This window comes from Somniosus microcephalus, chromosome 21 (genome assembly GCF_052327205.1).
Source record: "Somniosus microcephalus isolate GS21.2 chromosome 21, FLI_Smic_1.0, whole genome shotgun sequence".
Classification (NCBI taxonomy): Eukaryota; Metazoa; Chordata; class Chondrichthyes; order Squaliformes; family Somniosidae; genus Somniosus; species Somniosus microcephalus.
This window is the reverse complement of record NC_141007.1, coordinates 18,549,171-18,563,097: the sequence shown is the minus strand read 5'-3', so window position 1 is coordinate 18,563,097 and position 13,927 is coordinate 18,549,171.

Genomic DNA, 13,927 nt, shown 5'->3' with positions numbered 1-13,927 from the left:
GTCGCTGCCCGGCTCAGACAACGGCTTACCCACCACCAAGCTGGAGAAGAAGCTGACGGTCGCCGATGGAGGCTCCGAGGTCAGGATGTCTTCCAGTGGGGTGGAGAGGGTGGAAACCTCTCTGCAACGTCCTGGCTGTGGACGAAGCTGCCGTGGAGTGACTGCCGCAGGGTCCGAATCAGACTCGTCGCCAGTGTTAAATCTGTGAGTTGTTCAAGTAATTAATACTCAGACTTAATCAGTAACAATAAAACAGGTCTTTACTGGTTGGAGGTAGGGACTATACGTAGGTCTTTACTTCATGCCCACAGGCGGGAACTGAGGGGAGATCAGTACCCACAGTACTATTTATACCCCTATGGCCAGGAGTGGTACTGCGTATCACTACGCCCTACAAGTAGTGCAGTCCTGTCCATAGGTTCAAAGTAGCACACATATTACATACACAACAGTACAGTTCTTTTCTTGGGGTTTTGGATATAAAATACGATTCATAAAAATGGCCAGAAAGCTGGAGCTACGGCACTTACAGTAGCAAATTTCTTCCAGGTGTTGAATTTCTTCCTCATATGCGATGACGTCTTGGGGGAACTTGGAGGAGAACACTTATCCCCACCCACCACACCTAGGAATTCCCATCCTCCCCCCGCCCCCCCAGCCACCGTCCAGCAGCTGCACACCAGGCCACGACATCACTAAAACCAATGAACTGGTCATTATCGCATTGATGTTTGTGGGAGCTTGCTGTGCGCAAATTAGCTGCCGTGTTTCCTACATTACAACAGTGACCACACTTCAAAAGTACTTAGTTACCTACAAAACGCTTGGGGCGTCCTGAGGTCATGAAAGACCTATCTTTTGAAACTGAAACTCTGTCAAATTCAAGAATAGGTGGATGAAGGAAAAAGGTTTGAAGGGATATGGGAACAGTCGGCGCAGGTGCAGGGTAAGCGCCGACATGGACTGGATGGGCCAAACGGCCTGTTTCTGCTTTGTAACTTCTATGCATTTTTAAGTAAAAACCACCAAAGCAAACAAGAGACTCTGGACCCAGATCGGTATTCTTTCAACACCAGCGGTAATCTAATGGGTTAACATTACGGCAATCAGAAAACCTGGGCCAAAGTGTTTATAGATAATCAAAATCTGGTAAGAAATACAACAGCGGTAAAATTAATAGCTACTCCTCAGCCTGGGGACACAATGATAGCAATGAGTTACTGCAGTCAGAGGACATTGCAAATCACATTAGTGTAATAATAGATTACATTTTTGGGGGAAGTGTTCGGCTACCAAGCCTGTCGTATTCAGGCGTGATGGAGTGCATTCGTAGCAGGCAACAGAGAATCATTTATTCCAGCTTTGTATTACAGCTCTCCTTCCTTCATCACTCAAAGGAAAGACGTGCATTTATATATCATCCAGTCACATCTCTCAGAAACCTCCCAAAGCGCTTCACTTACGAGTGCAGTCACTTGTTATGCAGGTGCATGTAGCAGCCATTTTGTGCTCAGCAAGGTGCCACCACAGCAATAGGATGGATGGCCCATTTTAATCCCTTTTTTGGCTGAGGGTGAAATGCTGGCCAGGACACCAGGAGAACTCCATGTTCTTCTTTAACAGGAAACGTTTGCACTTCACTGAATGCCCAGCTTGTATTTGACTGACGACAGCACACCCTGTGTGAGTTACTGGCAACTGTGCATTGCTCGCCTTCCTTGGAGTGTCAAAGCTATCGGTTCAAGCCCCACTCCAGGGCTTGAGCTAGGCTGATACTCTAGTGGCGTGCTGTGTTGCTGAAGGTGGCTTCACAGAAATCACAGAAACCCCACAGTGCAGATAGAGGCCATTTCGGCCCATCGAGCCTGCACCGACACATATCCCACCCGATCCCCGTAACCCCTACACCAACACATATCCCACCCTATCCCCGTAACCCCACATATTTAATCCCCCTAACACTAAGGGTCAATTTATCATAGCCAATCAACCTAACCCGCACATCTTTGGACTGTGGGAGGAAACCGGAGCACCCGGAGGAAACCCACGCAAACACGGGGAGAATGTGCAAACTCCACACAGACAGTCGCCCAAGGCCGGATTCGAACCCGGGTCCCTGGTGCTGTGAGGCAACAGTGCTAACCACTATGCCACCGTGTCTTCTTTTGGATGAGATGTTAAATTGAGGTTCTATCTGCCTGGTCAGGGGGATATAAAAGGTCCCATGGCACTATTCAAAGGAGTCTTACATTACAACAGTGACTACACTTCAAAAGTACTTCATTGGCTGTAAAGCGCCTTGGGATATCCTGAGGTCATGAAAGGCGCTATATCTTTCTTAAATAGTGTGGTGGGATCTTTAACCACCTTCTCAGAGCAACTAGAGATGGGAAATAAATCACGGCCTTGCCAGCAATGCCCATATCCTGAGAATGAGCCACCAAAACAGACAGGTAGCACCTCAGCTTAATGTCTTACAAAACAATAACACCTCTAACAATGCAGGACTCACTCAGTACTGCACTGGAGTTTCCGCTTAGGCTGTGCACTCAATTCCTGGGGGCAAAAATTGGCTCGCGCCCCCTTTGGGGTGCTAACTTCGCCAGGGTACTACTTTTAGCACCCCAAAAAAGTTAGCGTCCCCACGACTGAAATAGAATGGTAGCACCCCAAGCACAAGGTGGGGTGCTACTGGAAGCCCTCCCCCCTCTCCCTTGGGGTGCTCCCAGGGAATATCGCAGCACTACGTGCAACAGCGCCACATATGTCGGCACGTAGCGCCGCGGTACTGCAGGCCTCCCGCCCCTGATTAAAGGGGAGGGGTCTAGTGCAGCGCACACCGGGGCCCTGCTGGACCACCGTGGAGCGGGATGCCGACAAAAGAGCCCGGCACTCAAGAGGAATGTCCGGCTGCCCAATCGCGGCCGGCACCCCGCAGGAGGAGGTGAGAGGGAGGCAGGTGCTGGCAGGCGGCCCAAAAAAAATGGCCACCCGGCACCTGCCCTTGAATTTGCGCTGCCCCAGCCACAAAAACGACCCTGTCGGACATAGCGTCCGGCGGTAGGTCAGGGGTGCGAGCGAAGTTTGCAGGTGGGGGTGCGAGCGGGGAGCTGCGCACGGCAATGACATCATCGCCGGAGGTGCAGCGCCCCGGGGCACTACCGGCTACCCCTGCCGCCGCTAACCTCCTTCTAAATTTCGCGGGAAGGCTTGAAAGAAAGAGCTGGCATTTATATAGTGTGGCAGGGCCACTGAGGTACTCTGAACAACTGTACATAATTCCCTTTAACGATGTGTTAGCTGCAGTCTAAATCTGTACCATTGTATATACTGTTTGCATGTACAGTGCGCGGTCCCTTTAAGAGCGTGGGCAAACACGATGATGTCATGCCGCTAATCACATGATCACCCAAACACGGGAAAAACGTGATGACGCCATCCACGGGACCGCCCAGGCAGTCCTCATGGAGCCTCCGACCTGTTAAGACCTGTATTCATAGTTCTCTTGCATCAATCTGTTTAAACTCGTTAGTTTGACATTAAAAACCTTTTTGATTGATTGCCTGCGTCGAACTCAATCTCTAGATAGGAATTTGACCATTCCTACAATAGCACCTTTCACATACTCAGGGCGACCCAAAGCACTTCACAACCAGTGAAGTGTGGTCACTGTTGTTATGTAGACAAACACGGCAGCCTGTTTGCGCACAGCAAGGTCCCACAAACAACAAGCGCCACTCTGGCAATAATACCAGAACAACTGCAAATGGCAACGGTACGGTGGTGGAGTGACTTTGTTATTGGATTAGTAATCTGGACAATGTGAGATCGAAATCCCACCATGGCAGTTTGAGAATTTGAATTCAGTTTTAATTAAAAAATTGGTATCAGTAACAGTGCCCATGCCAAACAAATCCAATTGATTCCCTAATGTCCTTTAAGGAAGGCAACCCACCATCCTTACTCGGTCTGGCCCATATATGAATCCAGTCCCACATCAATGTGGTTGACTCTTAAGTGGCCTAGCAAGCCACCCAGATGTATCAAATTATGAAGGCCCACCACCACCTTCTCAGGGCAATTAGAGATGGGAGATAAATCACAGCCTTGCCAGCAATGCGCATATCGTAAGAATTAATGAAAAGAAATGATTAAGCCTCAAGCTAAAATGTTATTTAATCACATTTCCCACAATGGTCATTATGAAACAGCATTTGCACAGTCTACCATTTCCTCATATTCAACGACTGCTGAGTGCCAGAGAGAGACATTGACGCGGATCTTCATCCCAAATTTCTATTAGTATTTTATCATTACTATGCCATATTTATTCCAATGTTGGGAGGACTCGTAAAAATCAACATTTCATTGTGCAGTACACACGTCTGCTGCATATATGACAAATAAAATTGAATTGAATTGAATTGAATTGAATTGCTGTGACATCATAGATAGTACACGCCTGAACAAGAGCAGCGGTGATTCCCACCCCTCTCCCACCGCTGTGCTGGCAGAACTCTAAACAGCACTCTGCTGTTCCCCACCTGGGACGGGGCGAAGAAATGTTCTTCTGCTCCTAAGGGAGAAAGCTGACATTTTTCAAGGTAATTGGCCAACTCTGGAATCAGTTGCCTTTTTCTGGTGCAGTTTTGGGCCCTTTACTAGGCCCATATTGAACTTCACAGGCGAGAGAGAGACAGTAATTCCCGGGAACCCTGGGAACTCCCCTGGACACCGCCCCTCCCCACCGCCCCCCCCGCCAACCCTGAACGTGTCTGAGAGCACGGGACACCTTCAATTCTTTGATTACAACTTAGGATATCTTTCTTCATTAAAGACAGTATGGGCTGAAAATTCAGTAGGGTTAGCGCCCCATTTGAGGCGCTAGAGGGCCTAGCGCCGGAGTTATGGCCGGTTTGTAAATTCAGTGGGGCCCTGCCATCGGCGTTAGACCGGTTGCGCTGCGCCGGCACCGATGACGTCATCGGTGTGCGCAGCGTCCCGGTTGCCGTGGTGACGGGCCCCAACGCCGAAATTGAGTTGCGGCCGCCTCGCCCGTGGCAGCTGCAACTAACGATGTTTCAGCAGAGTCCTACGCGAGTTAGCGCCGGCGCATTAAGGTCGCGCGGCGGCCGGCCGCTTTCCCGCCGGCCGCCTGCCCGCAACTCCCTCCCCGGACTCCTCCACCCCCCCCCCCCGCGGAACAGATGCGTGTGGCCTGCGAGCCCGGCACTTCTCCGAGGTGCCGGGCTTATTTTCTTCAAGATTTCAACGGCCAGCGGGCGGGTGCAGGCAGCTCCTCCTTAACTGAAGGAGGAGGCCTGCACTTCCCCAGCCTGCCGCACCGCATCGGGTGCCGCAGCGCCGGAATTGCGCCACAATGCGGCAGTCAGCGCCCATTTCGAGGCGCTGACACCCTCCTGTAGCGCCGGCAGCCGTTTGGGCGCGGCGCTACTGAATTTTTGGCGCGCGCAGGGGGACTTAGCGCCGGCGCTAAATTTCCGGCGCTAAAGCCCTGGCGCGGCGCCAACTGAATTTCTAGGCCTATATAAATGCAAGTCGTTGTTAGTAATAAAGTCAGAAAATGGAGGATAACTAACGGTGAAAATAAAACAGAGCGCCTGGCAGTCCTTTTCTTAAGTTTCCATTCAGAAACTGTGCAACCATCTGCCCTTCCATGTAGCAAGCTCTTCATATCATGTTGATGGATACCAAATCAAAGTGAAGTTTTTACTGTTTAAAGTCGCTGCAGTTCTGTTTGAGTCAGTCACTAATACTAAACACAGTGAGCTAGATATACCTCCTGCCTCCCCGCTTCGCCAGGCGGACATGGGTAGGAACTTGGTTAGGGGCGCATTCTGCCCACTCGCCCCCACTATTTCCCATTTGGGTGCCCCCGGGGGACCTAAAAAATTCACCGGCCCACATGTAGGTGGCCACACGCAAATTAAATTTGAGGAGGAGGATATGGCCGCCGTCACATTCCTACATTACAGCGGTGACTACACTTCATTGGCTGTGAAGCGCTTTGGGACATTCTGCGGTCGTGTAAGGCGCTATAGAAATGCAAGCGCTTCCTTTTCTTCTTCCTTGAATTCCTGACGTTTTGGTCCCAGTTGGACTCTGGAGGTAGGGGCCGCCTGTTATTCTTTTTGGTGGCGAGGGAACCTATGCTAGCACCCTCAGTGTGGCAGTACACAGGCCGCATCACTGGGGGAGGGGATTTCTGTCAGGGGGGGTAAAAAGAATTTAAAAAATTCCTCCCATTGCAGCAGGCCCTCCAAGTCCTGAGCTGGCAAATCTCTGCCCCCTCTACCTGCTGAGTGAACTCATCTCCTGCATGGAAATTACCCTGGGGTGGGGTGGGGTGGAGGGGGTGGAGAAACCAATCCTGCCAGAGATGGTCCACACTTTTTGTTTGGCCTTTTTTTCTTCCGTCCCACATGGCAGCTGTTCTTCATTCTGCCAGCACAATTCACACTTCATCTAGAGCCACCCTTTGTTCCTTAACCTGTCCCATTACCATCTCCTCTCACCTTGAGTATCTCTTAATGTCTCTCAATGACCCAGAAATTCGGGTCTCCACGGGTGAGTACGCACGGGGTACTCACCCGTAGGCCCGATGGAAGTGCCGGTTTCCTGCATGCACTGCGCATGCGCGGGAAACCGGCATTTCCGTTCCCCTGAACGAAGAGGTTCAGAGGTCGAACGCGTGTGCGGGGGAGGCTGCGCGTGCGCATCAAACTTCGTTTTTTTTACAGGTTTTCACGCGAGGGTAAGTCTGCAGGATTTAGAAATGTAAAAAGCAGACGTAAGGCCTGCTTTTTACAAGGTAAGTGGTGAATTAATTAAAATTAAAACATTTTTTCCACAGGTTTATTATTTTTAAATACTTTAAAGCAAGGTAAGTTTATTTTTAGCCCCGTTAGAATATAAAATTATTTTTTTCAAAAATTTAAATTGTTTAAAATAGTTATTTCATGTAATTTATCGTTTATTTAAAAAATGTGATTTAAAAAAAAAATTATTTGAATGTTTAGTGCTATTTTGGGGCCGTAGTATTTATAAGTCTTGACAGCTCTTCCTGTCAGGCTTATGAATGGAGCATTCCCTGCTCCGATTGGCTGCCCATGGCTCACGTGATCCCAGGGGACGCATCGAACTAACTGCGCCCCTGGGATACGCAAGCACTGTGCGCCGGCAGCTGGACCAGGCCCGGGATTGGAATTCCACGGGGCCTTACAGCTCAACGGCCGGCGCGCAAGGTAAGTGCAGATCGGGGGCTTGCACCCGCGGGAAGCACCCTACCCGAATTTCTGGGCCAATGTCTCTTAATCTCTCCTGCTTTCTATCCTATCACTGACCTTCCCTTTTATTCTTTCATCCCCTCCCCCTTTTCCCAGCCCCTAAACTTGCTTTCCATTTCCTGCTTTTTTCCAGTTCTGACGAAAGGTCTTCGACCTGAAACTTTGACTCTGTTTCTCTCTCCATGGATGCTGCCTGACCTGCTGAGTTTTTCCAACATTTTCTGTTGTTATTTCTGCCAGAGGTGTGACCTGGTCCGAAAATCCACGCAAACAGTTTCTACCTTAATTTTTCCAATTCAGCGCTGTTCAGATGTGCATTCTTCCGCTGTGATCTATAATTAATGTTCTTTGTGCTATTTGTTGATCTCTTCTGGCTGCGAGGAGTCTTGACCCCCCCACCCCCACCCATCAGTGCACACCTGAAAATCATGGGCGGTACTCTGAAAACCTGCCTCCCGCACTCGCTGGTGCTGAACAGCACTACTGCCCTGTAGAGCAGTGCGAGGGAGCTAGCAAACCTTTCATCTTCAGTCTCGACTGCATTGGAGGTTTTAATAATTGGCTCGTCTTTTCCTGTTCTTAAACATGTATTACTGATCAGAGTCAGAAAAATTCCTTTAACTATTTCCTTTATAAGTTCTTATTGAGAAACTACTTATATGGGTTTGGAGATTTTTAAGCATGTTGGTGGGGTTCTGAGCATGTTATCATCTGGCTGACTGAAATACATCTCAGAGGTCTCGGAGACCCTGTACAAGATTAAAGTGTAAAGGGGTTGAACGACTGGAAAAGGTTAGGGAACTCAAGCTTTAGAGTCTAGACAGATCAGAGAGCTCGAGTAGGACCTTATTGAGACACGGAGACAACAGCAACTCATATTTATCTAGCACCAATTAACGGAAAAAGGAAGACTTGCATCTATATGGCGCCTTTCAAGATGTCCCAAAGTGCTTTACAGCCAATGAAGTACTTTTGTAATGTAGGAAATGCGGCAGGCAATTTGCGCACAGCAAGCTCCCACCAACAGCAATGAGATAATGACCAGATAATCTGTTTTAGTGATGTTGGTTGAGGAATAAATATTGACCAGGACACCAGGGATAGCTTCCCTGCTCTTCTTTAAATAGTGCCATACGATCTTTTATGTCCACCTGAGAGGGCAGACGGGGGCCTTAGTTTAACGTCTCATCTGAAAGACGACACCTCTGACAGTGCAGCACTCCCTCAGTACTGCACTGGAGTGTCAGTCTGGATTTTTGTGCTGAAGTCCCTGGAGTGGGACTTGAAGCCACAGCCTTCAGTCTCTCGGGTGAGGATGTTACCTACTGAGCCACTGCCTGCTGTAGAAAAGTGGCTCAATGGCGTTTCACAGAGGCGTAATTGGACAAAAATTGATGCCAAGTCAAAGAAGGAGACATTAGGAGCGGTGACCAAAAGCTTGATCAAAGAGGTGGATTTTAAGGAGGGTCTTAAAGGAGGAGAGCGAGTTAGAGAGGCTCAGGGAGGGAATTCCAGAGTGTGGGGCTTAGAAGACTGATGCACTAATCCCATTCAGATGGACGAGGGTCTCGCTCACCAAGGCCAGGCGGTAACATGTCTGCCGAGATATTGCGGTCAGAGTGGACCCAGAATCCCCGACAACCGCCCCCCCATCCCCACTCACCCCCAGGTCACGATATGAGACCTGCGAGGAATTTACTGACCTTCAGAAAACCGGCAAGGTGAGGTGGCAGGATGCATGAAAGGACAGGTAGGGATTGGGAGCCATGCTAATAGAAACATCGAAGATAGGAGCAGGAGTAGGCCATTCGGCCCCTCGAGCCTGCTCCGCCATTTAATGCGATCATGGCTGATCATCCAAATTCAGTACCCTGTCTCTGCTTTCTCCCCATATCCCTTGATCCCTTTAGCCTTAAGACATATATCCAACTCCTTCTTGAATATATTTAATGAATTGGCCTCTACTGCCTTCTGTGGTAGAGAATTGCACAGGTTCACCACTCTCTGGGTGAAGAAATTCCTCCTCATCTCTGTCCTAAATGACTTACCCCTTATCCTTAGACTGTGACCCCTGGTTCTGGACTCCCCCGCCATCGGGAACAATCTTCCTGCATCTAGTCTGTCTAGTCCTGTTAGAATTTTATAAGTTTCAATGGGAAGCTGCGGATAATGTAAGAACCCTGCTGACATCGTGTCTTTGCCAGATATGCCGTTCCATTTTAAATTTAACGTGCACGTTTTCTAAAAAGATCACCAGGCAGGAGCCAATTAATCTGTCTGCTAATTATGAGTAAGTATTTGTAATGAAATTGACCGGAGGTATGATCCAAGGCTTGTAACTAATGAAAGAGATAAATGAGGTGGAAGCAAACAAGCTCTTTAACATGGACAGTGAGCATAGCACCGGGAGGGCAGCAACAAGTACAGAAGTAGGAGAACATGTCCCAGTGGGGCATAAACTCCTCGTGGGCAATAGCACAAAATGGACGATTGCAAATCGACAGCCTGTTTTTAAAAATTCATTCTCGGGATGTGGGCGTCGCTGGCACGACCGGCATTTATTGCCCATCCCCTAGTTACCCTGTGAAGATGGTGGTACAACTTCAGAGAGCTGCTAAGAGTCAGCCACATTGGTGTGGGACTGGAGTCACATGTAGGCCAGACCGGGTAAGGATGGCAGGTTTCCTTCCCGAAAGGACATTGGTGAACTAGTTGGGTTTTCACGGTCACGTTTACTGACACCAGCTTTTTATTTCCAGATTTCTTTTTAAACTGAATTCAAATTCTCAAACTGCCCATGCTGGGATCTGATCTCTCATTCTCTGGATCATTGGGCCAGGCCGCTGGATTACGAATCCACTAACTACCACACAGTGGAAACGAATATCGGGTGGTGTGTAACGCAGGCTCTCGATTCACTTTTGCCTGTTTTGCGCTGACACGCAAGATGAATTTATACCCCCCCCGAGTCCCTTGAAATAGAAGATCGACAATGCTGATCGGGTCATCACCCACTGACACTGGACGGAATGGGCTTGATGGACCGAATGGCCTTATCTTGCTCCAGACCTCATGTCCATATGAAATGCCACCCTGCCCTGTAAAGGCAACTGTCTCTCAGAATACGCAAAGGGCGGCTTCCTGTCAGTATGTGTGGCCACGTCATTCACGCCCAGTGTTTGGATTGTTGTGAATGAACGGTTAGGCCTTTTTTTATCATTTAACAGCAGGAAGTGAATAGCACACATTGTCCTGTGACGCTCAAGTGCTATCTCTGACTCACTCGTGCAAATCAGCGGCATCTCTGCACCTTCCGTTATCAGCGGCATCTCTGCACCTTCCGTTATCAGCGGCATTTTGCACAGCGCGAGGTTTTGCTTCCACCGGGCCCTGTTCTCGCACACATTAAGGTTTTGCCAACTCTGGCTGGACTCTGGCCGTGCCCCTGTTAAGCTGCGCGGCCACGCAGCAGTCTGGAGGTCCCACGCAGGCTGCTCGCCGGCTTTTAAATGGCAACATTTTGAATGGGGCCGCGCACCCAAAACCAATAGCGGGAACATTGGCTCGACCTGTCGTGGGAGCTTTCATCACATGACCTCTCGCCTCCGACAACCCCACGCTCCCACCCTTAGTCGTCCAGCTCGCCATCCTCCCGCCGTGCCGCCTTCCCACACCACTCTTTGTTACCAGATTGGATGATTCTAGATTTGTCAGTCAGAAAGCCTTTTTTGGCCCCATCTCCAATACTTTTATTACCAACAAACAAAAGTCTTTAAAAAAAAAATGAAGATTTTTTTTAAATGCCCCAATGGTTTTTTTTCAGGTTTGCGCCCAGCAGTGTCTGGGAGATTAACCTTCAATTCCTGGAGACTCCAGGGCAATCCTGGAGGATTGCCGACCCTACACCCAGCTGTAGAGTCAGACACTGGTGGCACAAGGTTCCAGGAGAGGTAGGTGTTAGATCCGTGATTCTTTAAATAGGATGTTTCCCCAAGAACTACACGGAGGCTGTAACTTAACAATCAACAGGTGTTTACTAGAGTAGAGTAGTCTCACGACTGAAGTACAGAAGCCTGCTCTGGCTTTATATACAGGTGTGGTCACTGCCAGTACTACAGTATACAGGAGCTGTAAAACAGTTCTCTCTTAAAGGTACATACACAATAATTCCTCCCCTTTTAGATTAACAGTACCATAACATTCATTTAACAATTAACATTTTTAACATGCAACATTAACTGAAAATAGTCCATTTATAAATTCAGTCTTTGGGGCGGCTTCCTGATCCTTTCTGGATAGCGCCTTCCCTGAGGTTCTTGTTCTTGGTGCGGAGGCGATTCTGGCCCCCTTTCGTCGGTTAGTTCATCAGTTTCCACTGCTACTGTTTCTGAGGTAGATGCTACCGGTATGTTAGGATCATCCCCAGGTATGCGAGTCATGGGGTTGACTCGTTCCTGTGACGCTAAGATCTGGTCGACGTGGCGTCTCACAATGTTCTCCCCGACATCCACTGTGTACATTAATGGCCCCTGCCATGTGCATGACGTTCCGGGTTGCCATTTCTCTGTTCGGTAGTCACGGGCCAAGACTGGTTGTCCTACATTGAAGCTCCTTGTCGGCTTCTCATTGATGTGCTGGAATTGTTTATCCTCAACATTTCTTCGCACATTTGGTCTGAGCAAATCCAGACGAGATCTCAACCTTCGGTTAAAGAACATCATGGCCGGGGTCTGGTTGGTAACTGCATGTGTCGCATTTTTGTAGGCTAACAGGAAATTGTCCACCTTATGCTGTCGTGGAATTTCATCATTGCACATGGCCTTTATCGCCTTTTTAAAGGTTTGTACGAACCTCTCAGCCAATCCATTTGTGGCTGGATGATACGGGGTGGATGTGTAATGCCTTACCCCATTCCTTCTCATAAATTTCTGAAACTCTTCGGACACAAACTGTGGTCCATTATCAGAGCAAATCTGCTCTGGCAAGCCGTTCCTGGCAAATATGGTCCGTAGGACTGCAATCGTTTTCTCTGTAGTGGTTGAGGACATTTTGATCACCTCAGGCCATTTCGAGTGCGCATCCACTGCTATTAAGAACATTGAGTCCATGAATGGACCAGCAAAATCAATATGCACCCGTTGCCATGGAGAGGAGGGCCACTCCCATGGGTGTAGAGGGGCATGTGGTGGTGCATTTTGGACCTTCTGGCATCCTGAGCAGCTCTTGGTTAGGTCCTCGATTTGTTGATCAATCCCCAGCCACCACACATAAGCCCTAGCAAGGCTTTTCATTTTCACCCCTCCCAGATGACCTTCGTGAAGCTCATTGAGCACTCTCTCCCTTAACTTGGGTGGAATTACCACTCGGGATCCACACATCACTGTCCCCTGGCATACTGACAGCTGTTCTCTTCTGGATGAGAATGCTGGCAACAGTGAGTCGCCATGTGTTAGCCATCCCCTCACCGTCAAATCATATACCAGAGACAGTGTCGGATCATTGCGGGTCTCCTCTATATCCGCGTTAGTTACTGGCAATCGTTCAATTATTGACGAATAAAATATCTCGATAGGGTCCACTGCTGGTGCTTCCTCCACAGTAGGGAGTGGCAAGCGTGATAGCCCATCAGTGTTTCCATGCTGTTTCGTGCCTTTATATTCTATTTCATATTGGTTCGCCCCTAGAAAAAGGGACCATCTTTGTAACCGTTGTGCAGTCATCACCGGAACGCCCTTCTTTGGATTGAAGATGGAGACAAGTGGTTGGTGGTCAGTCAGCAAGGTGAACTTCTGCCCATGCAGATAGTGGTTGAATTTTTTTACTCCCCATACTAGGCTGAGGGCCTCCCTGTCGATCTGGGCGTAGTTGCGCTCGGCTGAGGTTAGTGACCGAGACGCAAAGGCTACTGGCCTCTCCAACCCGTCTGGGAATTTGTGCGACAGCACCGCTCCAATACCATAGGGTGATGCATCACATGCCAACCGAATTGGTGGTGCTGGGTTGAAATGGGCCAACACCTCTTTTGATGTGATCAATTCTTTGCACTTCTGGAAAGCTCATTTACATTCGTCATTCCACTTCCATGGTACCCCCGTTTGCAGTAGGGTATTCAGTGGGTGTAGTGCTGTAGACAAATTTGGTAAGAACTTATGGTAGTAGTTTACCAGCCTGAGGAACGACCTCAGTTGTGACACATTTTCCGGTGCTGGAGCCTTGACTACTGCCTCAATCTTTTCAGGAGACTTACGTAACCCTTCTTCATCAATAATGTGGCCACAATACGAGATCTGCTTCTGGAAAAACTCGCACTTGTGGCGATTAGCTCGTAGCCCATATTCCTTTAATCTAGTGAGCACCTTCTCCAGGTTGGCGAGGTGATCACTGTCATTTTCGCCCGTGACCAGGATGTCGTCCAAATAACACTGGGTCCCTGGAATCCCTTGCAGGACTTGATCCATTGCCCTTTGCCAAATAGCCGGAGCCGATGCTACCCCGAACACCAGTCGGTTGTATTTACATAGTTTACATAGAGATAGGAACAGGAGTAGGCCATTCGGCCCTTCGAGCCTGCTCCGCCATTCAATGAGATCATGGCTGATCTTCATCTGAGATCTTAGCTG